Source organism: Gopherus evgoodei, chromosome 13, assembly GCF_007399415.2.
Source record: "Gopherus evgoodei ecotype Sinaloan lineage chromosome 13, rGopEvg1_v1.p, whole genome shotgun sequence".
Taxonomy (NCBI): domain Eukaryota; kingdom Metazoa; phylum Chordata; order Testudines; family Testudinidae; genus Gopherus; species Gopherus evgoodei.
The window spans coordinates 11,201,015-11,213,857 of NC_044334.1; the positions used below are offsets into that span (position 1 = coordinate 11,201,015).

The 12,843-nt window shown below is 46.6% G+C and overlaps 1 protein-coding gene across 1 annotated transcript in view; it reads right to left on the reverse strand.

Annotated features, from left to right (window-relative positions):
- The window catches only part of TMEM132D (transmembrane protein 132D), a 424,540-nt gene that overhangs the window by 146,537 nt on the left and 265,160 nt on the right, over positions 1–12,843 (reverse strand). The window lies entirely within an intron of this gene.

The window sequence follows — 12,843 nt, forward strand, 5'->3', positions numbered from 1 at the left end:
AGCCTACCCCTTGCTCCCATGACTCATGAAGTCATACACAGGCAGCCTGGACAGTAGTAAGGAGCAGTTCAGCTATAGGCTGAGCAAGTGCAGAATGGAGGTAGAATGTGCCTTTGGACATTTAAAAGCTCACTGGCGCTGTTTGCTGACTAAATTAGATCTCAATGCAACCAATTTACCCATTGTTAATGCTGCTTGATGTGTGCTCCATAATATCTGTGAAAGAAAGGGGGAGACTTTTATGGCAGGGTTGGAGGTTGAGGAAAATTGTCTGGCAGATGATTTTGAGCAGCCAGACACCAGGGTGATTAGAAGAGCACAGCTAGGTGCGCTGCACACCAGAGAGGCTTTGAAAACCAGTTTCATGACTGGCCAGGCTACCATGAGAGAGTTGTGTGTGTTTCTCCTTGATACAAACCCGGCCCCTTTATCGATTTTAATTCCCTGCAAGCCAACCACCCTCCCCTCCTGGATCACAGCTGGCAAAGGAAATAAAGTCACTATTGTTTTGAAACCATGCATTCATTATTTCTCTCTTTCTTTCTTAATTTTAAAAAAAGTGAGAGAACTGACAAGGTAGCCCAGATGGGACGGGGTGCAGGAGGAGGGAAGGAAAAGGCCATATTGCTTATTGTAGCCACACTACAAATCAAAACTGTTTGAATGACAGCCTTCTGTTGCTTGGGCCATCCTCTGGAGTGGAGTGGCTGGGTGCCTGGAGCCTCCTGCCCTCATGTTTTTGGTAATCTGGGTGAGGAGGATATGGAACTTGTGTCCCCCTGTTGTAGCCTCTGTCCATCATGCCCTGTGTGATTTTGGTATATATATTAGCATTTCTTCTTTTTGACTGGAGTTCTGCCTGCACAGATTCTTCTCCTCATACAGCAATCAGATCCAGTGTCTCCCTTTCGGTCCATGCTGGAGCTCATTTGCGGTTCTGGGGGGACTGCATGGTCACCTGTGCTGCTGAGCTCACCACACTGACCAAACAGGAAATGAAATTCAAAATTTCCCCAGGCTTGTCCTATGTACCTGGCTAGTGCATCGGAGTTGAAAGTGCCGTACAGAGCGGTCACATTGGAGCACTCTGGGATAGCTCCCAGAGGCCAATAATATTAAATTGCATCTGCATTATCCCAAATTCGACCCAGCAGGGTTGATTTTAGTGCTACTCCCCTCAGCAGGGAGGAGAACAGAAGCCAATTTTAAGAGCCCTTTATGTCGACGGAACTGGGTTGGTTGTGTAGATGCATTCATTATAAAATTGACATAACGCGGCTAAATTCGATCTAACCCCATAGTGTAGACGAGGGCTCAGATATTTATCAAGCAGGATCCTTAACCGTCAGCCTAGCTTTAGTCCCACTGACATCAATGGGATCAAGTACTAACAGTTAGGCTTGTGCTTTTGTACTTTGTTAAATCGGGCCTCAAGTTTTACCTATCAGGCAAAACTCTCCCTGCAGTCACTGGGAGTTAAACCTGAACAAGGATTAGGTAAAAAAGACGAATAAGGATATTAAGGTGTTGCACATTTTGTGGATTGGCGGTTTTACCTCTTTTAGACTGTAAGATCTTTGAGGTAAGGGGTCATTTATCATACTCATTTACAGCACCTACCCCAATGGAATCCAACTGGGTTGAGGCCTTTAGATGCTACCACAATACGAATATTAAATAAAAACAACAACAACAACAACAACAAGAGGAAAGGGCCCTTCGTTAGGAAGCATCATCTTTGCACTTTTCCCCTTAAATACTACTGCAGACCCAAGTAAAATGAAATGATTTTCTTACCCTCTGTGCTACCCTCAATTGTCAAAGAACAAGGACGACAACATATCAATGGCTGTGGAAATGGGACACACTGTTAACCCTACAGCTGGCCAAAAATGTTTTTTTTCTCCCCACTGAATATTCATATTTCCACTGAAAAATTGGAATACTTAAATATTTTGTCTCCAAACCAAAATATATCTATTAAGAACGCTGCCACAGTATCTCATGGAGTTGTGGTTTGGGATTCTTCATATTCCTAGTTTCTTCTGTGGGCTGGGCTCCTTGGTTGGACTACATCACCATGGTCTCCCCTTGAGAGTTTTAACCTTTCATGAAAAACTACAATTTAATCAAAAAAACAATTTTCCATTGAAAAACAGTTTCAACCACACACAGTTAGCAATAAAAGGCTCTTTTCCTTACATGTTTGACAGACCAAGATGTTTTTTAGCAATCAATAAGGATCTCAACACTGAAACAAAAAATGTACAGAAAAGTGTAAAGGGTTCTATGACCCCTGCTCAGACCAACCCGAAAACCACCAAGACAAGAACTTTTGCTTAATTAGTTAACTTGAAATTTTAACTTTATTCTTCACCTCTATGAACATCTTTGCATATTAATTCTGATGAAGCATCTTCCATTAGTAAAACGGCAAAACTGAAAAATAGTAGCAGTTGTAAATCGTCTATAGAGAAATAAGCCAAACATTCTACCCTGTGAATAAGAACAGGGAGGAAAAAAGGTCACACCTCCCTTAGAGCTAACAGAAGTTCCCAGTGGCTTTGTGAAGAGGGTGGGGTGTCTCTCTGGTTAGCGTAAGACAAAAAGGCAACATATTAATTTGAATCAGAAAAAGCAGCCAACTGTCCAAGCATCAGTGTGAGTTTATCTGAATTGCTAATGTGTGTTTCTTTCATTTCCTACAAACCAGTGAAATACCACTCAGAACTTAAGCTTCTGAAAGCATTGTTTAAAATGTAAGTGGTGAAACCTGAACAAACAAATGGGATCATCATCAAAAGTGTTTTGGTCACACTGAAAATACTCATGACTTGTTTAGTCAAGGTATAGTTGGATTTTAATATAGGATTGGAGCTTGTTTGGTATCTATAATATTTTGACCTTTCATGCATTCTTGGAGACTTAAAATTCTAGTTGTCCTGCATGGAATTTCCTGCACTATGAAGAATTCCATTGAATATCATTGTGCCTGTCCACACAAAAATTTTAAGTCATGTTAGAGCAGGGGTGGGCAAACTTTTTGTCCTGAGGGCCGCATCGGTTTCCAAAATTGTATGGAGGGCCGGTTAGGGGAGTCCGTGCCTCCTGAAACAGTCAGTCAAGCATGGCCTGGCCCCGCCTCCATCCAACTCCTCCTGCTTCTCACCCTGGACGGCCTCCTGGGACTTCTGTCCCATCTAACCCCTGTGTTCCCTGTCCCCTGACAGCCCCTGGAACTCCCGTCCCTGACTGCCCCCTCGCCACCCCATCCAACCCCTGCTCTCATTCCTGACTGCCCCCTGGCACCCTGCCCCATCCAACCACCCCTTCTCCCTAACCGCCCCAGGAACTCCTGCCTCTGACTTCCCCCTGCCACTCCATCCAACCCCACCTCTTCTTCCTGACTGCCCCCTGGGGATCCCTCCTCCATTCAACCCCCCGTTCCATGCCCTCTGACCACTCCGACTCCTATCCACACCCTCTGACCACCACCACCCTGAACCCCCCTGCCCTGTATCCAACTCCCCCACTCCCTCCCCCCTTACCATGCTGCCTGGAGCACCAGTGGCCAGCGGCGCTACAGCCGTGCTGCCCTGCTGGAGCCAGCCAAGTCACCATGCAGCACAGAGCACTGGGTCAGGCCGGACTCTGCAACTGCACTGCCCCAGGAGCTCGCAGCCCCGCCAACCAGAGCATTGCGCCGGTGGTGGAGCGAGCTGAGGCTGTGGGGAAGGGGAAACAGCAGGGGAGGGGCCAGGGGCAAGCCTCCCAGGCCAGGAGCTCAGGGGCCAGGCAGGAGGGTTTGCTAGGGTTACTGTATGTCCGTATTTTCCCGGAGATGTCCAGCTTTTCAGTTATTAATTGCCATCCAGGAGGATTTTTTAAATATATAAAAATGTCCGGAAAATATGGTGCTTTAACCACTCCACTGTCTAACCCTCCTCAGAACAGGCCTAGACAATATGATGCTGAAATCACCATCGCACATGGGCTATATGTCTTCAGCAGTGCTGTGGCATCATTGCCACCATGTATGCAGCTACTCTAGGGGTAGCAATTTTGGGAAATTTCAGGATTAAAAATCCTAGTATGGAAAAGGCCAGAGTGTTCACTCTGGCAGGTCAAGCTATGTTGAAAACTGAGCTGAACCAATGCTTAAAGCTAATGTGGACAGTCCCTTTCTGTGTGGTTCTGATCTGAATGTGAAGGTGGCACTGTGGGACTCCCACATTCATTGTCTCTTGGTGACTCATATAGCAGGTCCGTTATGTTTGCAAGAAAGGACAACTTTTGTGACTGTCACTGCATAGAACTCACTATCGGATAGGAAAGGTCAACGTCTGCTCTCATAGGTTCCCACTCTGGCCCAAATAAATTACCGTATATTATAGAGTTGTTAAGGGGCAAATGAGCTGGGAGGTTGTAAGGAGGCGCCCTGGCTCCCCGCCGCGCCTGAGAGGGACGAGCCAGAGCAGGTGCCTCAGTGGGCGGAGTCAGCACTGCCTGTCCCCGCCCCCCAGAAGTCAAGGGGCGGGACAGGAAGTATAAAAGCCCGGCCCCAGCGCTCAGTTGGAGGCAGGCTGCCGGAGAGGACAGACGCTGGTGCCCGGCTCCCGCCAGGCCCAGCCTGCCCCGCGCCCACTACCCAGAGGAGCGCTGGCCTGACCTCCCCCACGCCCACTACCCAGAGGAGCGCTGGCCTGACTTCCCCCGTGCCCACTACCCAGAGGAACGCTGGCCTGACCTCCCCCGCGCCCACTATCCAGAGGAACGCTGGCTGGACTTGCCTCAGACCCGGTACCCGGAGGAATGTCGGCCTGACCTGCCGTGTGCCCGATACCCCGAGGAGCGGCCTGAGCTTCCCCACGACCTGTACCCGGAGGAGCCCATGGTCTGGGACCCCCCAGACGACGCTGGCAAGGACCAGGTACCCAGAGAGGGGGAGGTTGGAAGTGGCCTGGGGGTAGCCGATCCTGGTTTGGCTCCTGAAGAGCCTGAACCTATGTCAGTTGTTGCGGCCAGGATCCCCACTGACCGCAGCGGGTCTTGACCGCCGCTAGGGCCCCGGGCTGGAACGCAGTGGAGTAACTGGGTGGCAGACTCCCCCTCTTCCCGCCTATTGCCGCTGCTCTGCCCTGATCCAGAGAGCCAGAGCTAACTAGACTTGTGTTTGGTGCCCCGCCCGAACCAAGGGCTGGGCCCCTTTGACTTTGCCACTGCTCTGCCCTGATCCAGAGGGCCAGAGCTAACTAGACTTGTGTTTGGTGCCCCGCCCGAACCAAGGGCTGGACCCCTTCGACTTTGCCACTGCCCTGCCCTGATCCAAAGGGCCAGGGCTAACTAGAACTTTTACTGCCCCGCCCTGCCAAGGGCCTGGGCTGATACTGTGTTTGCTCAGCCCCTGCTAGAGGCCTGAGCTTGAACTGCTACCGCCCCACCCTGCCCAAGGGCTGGGGCTTATTTACTTTGAGAGCCCCGACCCCGGCTAGAGGGCCGGGGCTCTACCTTGTTTGCAGTACCCCCCTCAACACCTGTGGAGGGGCTAAGCCTACCCGGACTGCGGTGTGCTAGGAGGCGCTCTGGCTCCCCGCCGCGCCTGAGAGGGACAAGCCCCGACACGACCGGCTTACAGAGGTAAAGAGGCTTTATCTGGAGCTAAGCTAATGCTACTGATGAGAGAAACAAGCCGGACAAGAATCCAACTCCCTCTCCCATGGCTCTATTCTTATCATTTGTATTACAGTAGTGCCAAGAAGTCACAACTGAGATTAGGGCCCTCTTGTGCTACATGTCATACAGCTACGTAGTAAGAGACTGTCCCTATCCCAAGTTTACAATGTAAACAGACAAGACAGACAAAGAGGGGAGAGAGTGAAGGAAGCATCCTTATCGCCATTTTGCACATGAAGAAATGAGCAAAGAAAGTGATTTTGCCCAAGGTTACAAAGGGTGTCTGCAGCAGAGCCAGGAAGTGAACTCAGATCTCCTGCATGCCAGCCGCGTGCTTTAACCACAAGCCAAAATGACTTCCCTGCTTAGCATTGCTAGCAAGAGTAAAAAGGTCTTGCTGCCACTAAAGTTAACAGGCGTGACCGAACACTGGGTAACAAGGTGCCAACATTATTACCGTGATTTTTCTTACCACAGCTCATTTCCCAGCTCAATGCAAATAGGGTCAAGTACTTGAATGCTTGAGGGGAGAATCTTTCCCTTTTGTCTGTGAGTCTCTCCACACTTGCTTCCCTTTTGTTTAGCAGTCTGTCTTCTCCCCTGAAGTCCTCTTCCAGCATGGGATCACATCTATGCTCCTATAGATCAACATATTCCCAGCAGTGCCAGGACTGCGTGTGATCTTGGGTATTTTCAAAGTGCCACTGGGAACGAGCTACTGAACAACAGGCTCCTTTGCTGCTGGGTTCACTCCAGGTGGAGTGGGCTAGAGGAGGCAGGAAGAAAAGAAGGAGAAACTAACAAAGGGAAAGAGAGAGAGACAAACTGTAGTGGCATGAAGAGAGGGACACACATGGTAGAAGAAGGAAGGGAGACCAGAAATGAACCTTCAGGATCAAAGAATTGTAGCTAAGAAGAAGGATAGTGATATAGAGACACAAGGGAGAGATGTGTGTGTGTGTATTTATGTTTGTAACGAAGAAGCCCCACAAAATCTAGGGAAGTGGAAGAAACAGGGTCGCAGATAAAGGGGAGCTACTGTTAATTTAGACAGTAGCCAGAAAAAGACTGAAATATTCCTCTGACTAGTAGAACCCCACTATTCCACCCCTCTTCAAAAGAGTTTGGGAAAGAGATCCCAGTAATAACCTTAATTTTTGCATTGATCAGACGATGATCTCACTGTCCTGACAAATATCCACAACTCTGGTTTCAGAAGGTGGCATTTCCTTTATATATATTTCCTCTCAGAACCTTTTCACAAGATGCAAACTGTGTGTGTCCGGGCCACGCATTTGCATTCTCTCCATGGAAGCGAGATAGAGATCACATCTCTTCTGCATAAAGAGGTATTTGCAATGCAAGAAACTCCTGCTTGGTTTGTTTGATGGAGACCTAGATGTTAATGCGCGTAGTCAAAAAGCGTGGGGTCAGTTGCCAAGGAGACTATCACACTTGTGCAATTTAGATGCATGTATTTGTGGGATTAAAAAGCATATAAGGAGGGACGGAAGCCATGTTTAGTGATGGATCAGTTATCTGTATCTTTCTAAGGTACCTATCACCACAGTACGGAGGCCCCAAACAAATATTTAAGAAATATTATTATTCTTTTTGTTCTCCAAACTCCTTTTGATTCAGCCAACCAGGATTTTAAAGTCTTTGTGAGGGATGATGCTGGGTGTAATTTTCACACCCTCGATTAATCTGAAATTATTTTATTTTATCAACTGCAATGCGACATCTCTGAGTTATCCTGTGTAGGTCTTTCCTAAAGCAAGACGCACACAGCCATGTCTATTTCAAGCAAGATGAGATCTCAGCAGTACAGCACAGAAGGCCAATAGGGGGAAAAACTTTTCATTAACGATACAAAAGCTTCAAATGATTGATCTCTCTGGGGCTAGTGACTTCACTGGGGCTATGCTGCCATCCTCAAGGGTTCAAAAATGATGTTAGAACCCCCCCCAACATGAGGAGATTGGCAATCCTGTGATTTACAAAAATTTAAAAAATGTGGGGTTCTTTTTATTTGCTTTCTGGTTTCTGAGCCTTTTGAGAGCACTCACTTTACACAGTCAAGCTTTTCTTTGCAACCATCAGGGATAGACACTTACCTAGTTTGTCTGGTTAAATGAAAGCTGTGATTCTCATGCAATCTCTTAATTTTGGCAGCTGGGGCTTAAAGATATTGCAAGACTGTGATGAAATCTCAAGAATTAGCAGCTCTGATGTTGACTTCAACCAACCAACCTTTATAAATTAACCTTATTACATTTATAATCAGGTGGGGTAATGTGGTCTGAGCTCAGCCATGGCCTTGCACCCCCAGAGAGTATGCAGTATACATAAATGCAACGGACCAGAAGATAGGGCTAAAAGGTTTTTTTTTTCCACTACAGTTGACCATATAATGTGCTTGGTCACATAAACAACCAGCAGTGCAGCTAACCCCCAGGCTCCTTTGATAAGATTAGAATATTAAAATGTAACCAGTCAAAACTATAATAAGCTGACAAAGTAGCCCCAACGGTCTCAACCCAGATTGTGACCCCAGAGTCAGCTTCTGCTCCCAAAAGGGGACAATCCAAATAGACATGTATTAGGAAAGACTATTATTCCCATTACACATGGGTAATTGAGCTCCAGGGAGATTAAGACTTTCCTGACGTGTCACAGGAAGTCCAGAAACCAGCATCCCCTGAATCCCAGTCCAGTTCATCAAGCCAAAGACCATCATTCACCACAGATATAAGGATCAGGTGGGACATACAGTAATAAATTAAAACTTAATTTTATCCAGTGTCATTTCTGCATTAAATATGCAGCAATGGGTGGGCTGAAAGGTCATTTTTCTTTAGGAGTCAGCCTATGACATGAGCCAACCAGCAAGAAAAATTGCAAAAGAATGAGCCTGCTAATCACGAAATGGTGGCGCTTAAAAAAAATTAGATCCATCTCGACAAGGCATGATGTCAGCAGAGCTGGTCGAATAATACTTGCTGAATAATTTTTTGATTAACTCTGTGCTATTTTTAAATGAATTATTCAACAGATAATTTTCCAGCTGTAGATATCACTTTGCCCAACACAAACCAGTCATTTGATTTTTTTTCCTTCAAAAGTGAGCAAAAAATATGCAACATCTTGAATTTAACATTAAATGTAAAGTACAAGCTCCCCATTGAGTCGGCATTTCAGTTTCGGGAGCCCCGTCAACGCTCAGAACGTCTCTCGATATCATAAATCCAGTAGTTACTTGCCACATTATGCAAAGGAAATGATACATCAACACGGAATTCATTGCAACCAATCTAATAATAATCCAACACATTATTCAGCATGACACTCAGTAAACATCTAGCACTTTTGAAGTAGCCCAATCAAGAAGCAATGGTGGAAAAACTGCAGGGGTAAGAATGTGTTTTTACTGGTAACTGAAAGTCAGATAAAACACTGCAGGTGTGCTCTCTCAGGCTATGTCTCTTTGTCCCCGCAGCTCCCTTCACTTACATTGTTTTAAATCATTAAATATGTCTTGTCTAATATACAATACGGTAGAACAGAGTGAATCAGAGCAAAGCAATCCATATATACAGCCGCACAGCATTTGTGACTGGGTTGTCAGGGTGGCAACGCCTTGTGTCCCTTCTGGGCACCACTCACCCAGCTGTGGGTCTCCGCTGGTGTGTCTCTGTCCCAGTGAGGTCCAGCATAGTGGTGATTTGGGCTTCCTGCCTAAACATCCTTCAGTCCTACCCCTTTCAGGCTGTGTAAGGGTCAAATGTAATTAGGAACAAAAATAAACACAATTCAAAAGCAGAGTCCTCCCACAAACCCTCAGTGGGGCCCTACCCTTCTGCTTAGGCTTGTTTCCAAAACAGTTTGTGCTTCTGCTGATTCCCTTCCCGGGATCTGGTCACTCCTCCCAGGAGAGCTGGTCTGGCTGGCTGGCGAGTTCCGTCTCAGTGCTGCAGCCAGGCTTCTCTCCTGCCAAGAGAAGCAGAGCGCCATCTTCCCTCCTGCTCCACCCTCAACTAGGCGAGGTCCTCTCCTGTTATCTGCTCTCTCCATGCCTGACATGAGGTGGCACCAACTGGGCCCACAAACTTTCCCCAACTTTTGTTGCCAGTGAGGACCCTGTCAGCTTCCTTAACCTCCCTGCTGCCACTGTGGGGACACTCTGCCTCTTCATATGGTCATTGTTATTTAGCTCAGAGCAGTCTCTGAAGGGCCCAACTGAGACTGGGACTCCATTGTGCTAGGCCCTGTATGTACATAGAGGGTATGTCTACACTGCAGTTGGAAGTATGTTTCCCAACTCGGGCAGATAGACTCGCTAGCTTGACTGAAGATAGCTGTGTTAACAGAGATAGCACAGCTTGGGCTAGCCACCTGAGTACAGGCATGCCTGGACTCCCGGGTACGTACTTGGGTGGCTAGCATGAAATGCTAGCCTGTGCTATCTCTGGCTACACTGCTGGTTTTAGTGTGCTAGCCCTAGCAGAGCTAGTGCATCTGCAGTGTAGATGTACACGTAGTAAGAGTCCAGCCTTGCCCTAAGGACCTTATAATTTAAGCAGATAAAACAGACAATGACTAGGAGAAAGAAGGTACACTCCTCATTTTACATGTGGAGAACTGAAATAGAGAGAGTAAAAGGCGCAAGTGAAATTAACACAAAGTATATGCTTAAGTGCTTTGCTGACTCAAATCCTAAGTAACTTGCCCAAGTACCACAGGAAGTCTATGGCAGGGCAAGGAATTGAACCCAGATCTCCTGACTCTCAATGCCTCAATCATAATATTATCCTTCCCCATTATCAACATTCCTAAATAAAGTCATAGCTGCTTCTTTGGTATGACAATTTCTTAAAAAGAGAGGTACCACTACACTTAGGCTTGAGGGGCTTGGTTCACTGCTGTGTTTATCTAAATGAAAGCAATTTCACGGAAAAGGGCTGAATCATGCTGGCATAACACTGGATTAACAGTGTGTGGAAAGAGGCTCAAGGTTTCTGCATGCAAGCAGAAAATACAGGGCCCAACCTGCAAACATTTACTACTGAAAGCAATCCCAGTGTACTGCAGGATAATTCAAAGTGGTGAGACTGTGCTCGACAGTAACTGCCTGCATAGTCAGGCACATAACTAATGAATCACCAACTTTGGCCCTGATCCTGAAAATACTTTTGCACATCAATACCTGGAGTAGTCCTGCGAGTAAATTTACTCATGTGCATAGATATTTGTGGATTGGGCCACCAAATTCAAACTGTCTTATTACTTAGCCATTTACCTCCAAAACAGCTAACCATAGACTGGAACTCATCTGAATCCCACTACACAGGAAAAGTCTTATTGACTTCAATAGGAATTTTGCTTGAGTAAGGACAGCTGGACTGTGATACGATGACCACGACCCCTCAGTGAGCTCCACGTGGCAGGTCTGAGGGGGTGCTGCTATTGAAGTCTATGGGCTGCATGTGGTCGCAGGTGTCAACCCACAAAGAGCACATAGTATGATTGGGACCTAACTTATTATTACATTGATATATTACCCTTTCCAGACCAGCTAGTTCTGTTATCTTTACGCAGAAGCACGAGATATCCAACCAGTCATTGACTTCCAGTGCTTCAGATGTGTTTCTTTGCAGAGGGAAATGCCCGCACTGTATATATTAGCCTTTGTATTGGCTTTTACAGCATCCTCCCTGCATATCTACCAGTGCCTAATGCTGGGATATTTTAGGGTTAAGTATAACAATAAGCTGCTAATGTGCTGACATAGTATTAGGGGACAAAGACATATGTAGGCAATAGTCAAAATACAGGGAAACCCTGCTATAATGCGCCCCGCAATAACGCAAATTCAGCTATAACGCCATTGTAAGGTGGCTCCGGCCGCCCCAGGCCAAAAAAAAAAAAAGTGGGCGGAGTGGCGCGGAAAAGCAAAAAAGAAGAAAAAAGAAAAGAAAAAGAAAAAAGAAAAAAAACCCGCCAGAGCGCAGCTGAAGCGCAACCCCCCCCCCCAAAAAAAAAATGGCTGGAGGGGCACAGAAGCACCAAAAAAAAAAAAAGAGGCTGGAGAGCCCCTGAAGAGGAAAAAAAAACAAAAAATGGAATGTGCCTTCCCCACTGCCTCTTCTCGCCTACCTCTGCTTACCCTTTCGGTGAGAAGAGCCGTTCTCTTCCCTAGCTGCTCCTCGCTCTTCCTCTGCCCCTTGCATGTCTCCCCTGCTCTCCCCAAGTGTTTCCCTCTCTCGCTGCATGGCCGCCCCCGGGGCAGTTCGCAAATGAAAGTAGTTTTCTGCCCAAGAGAAATCGACCGGCTTGAAACTGACCAGCTTGAAATGGTAAACCCCGCTATATCGTGACCCCGCATTTAGAGCGATACAATATTTTGGACCCCAATCATCGTTTTATAGCGAGGCTTCACTGTACGTTGCAAATTCTTCAGTATTTCTTTGTCTAAAATATAAGTTGCCAGATTCTTCCCTTCCCTGTTGCTCATAAAGATCGATAAGGATGCGGCTGCAGAAGCTGCAGGAAAAATGCCCTTTGTGTAAAAGAAGGTAAAAGGAATGTTATCTTCCTCTCCCTCCCTTTCCCAGATACATAAACCAGCCCTGCCTTAGGGCCTCTTCCCCTCCCTCCCCTGAGAACTGTTCACAGCACCTTCCCTCCTCCCCTGAGAACTGCTGGTGAGGAAGATTTATGGCAACAAAGTGTTGCAAAGAAATGTATCTTCAAGGTAAAAGTATGTGTAATGCTATGAGTAACAGACAGAGGTGGGTTTACTAACAAAATGGGTGTTTTTATTCCTTAATAAGGGTTTTTGGGGTGTTGTGACGGATGTAGGCGTGTACATACTAACTTACACAAAAAGAATGTGCTGTAACTAATTCAGTGCTTACTGGACAATTGGGTCCAGGAGAACAAGTATCGCAATAAGAAGCCTGTACTCATATCCACCTCTGGGTCAACCTGCTCTTTCTTCTAACATAGTGTTTCTCACAAGGCACTGATAGATGGTAATAACACTAAGGCACAGAAAATCTCGCTTCCCCACTCTCCACTCACTCTTACCCTTTAAGATGAGGTACTCTCAGTCAACCTCCTGAAACACACACACAGGTGAATTCTCTAGGTTTATCACTGTTATTATTG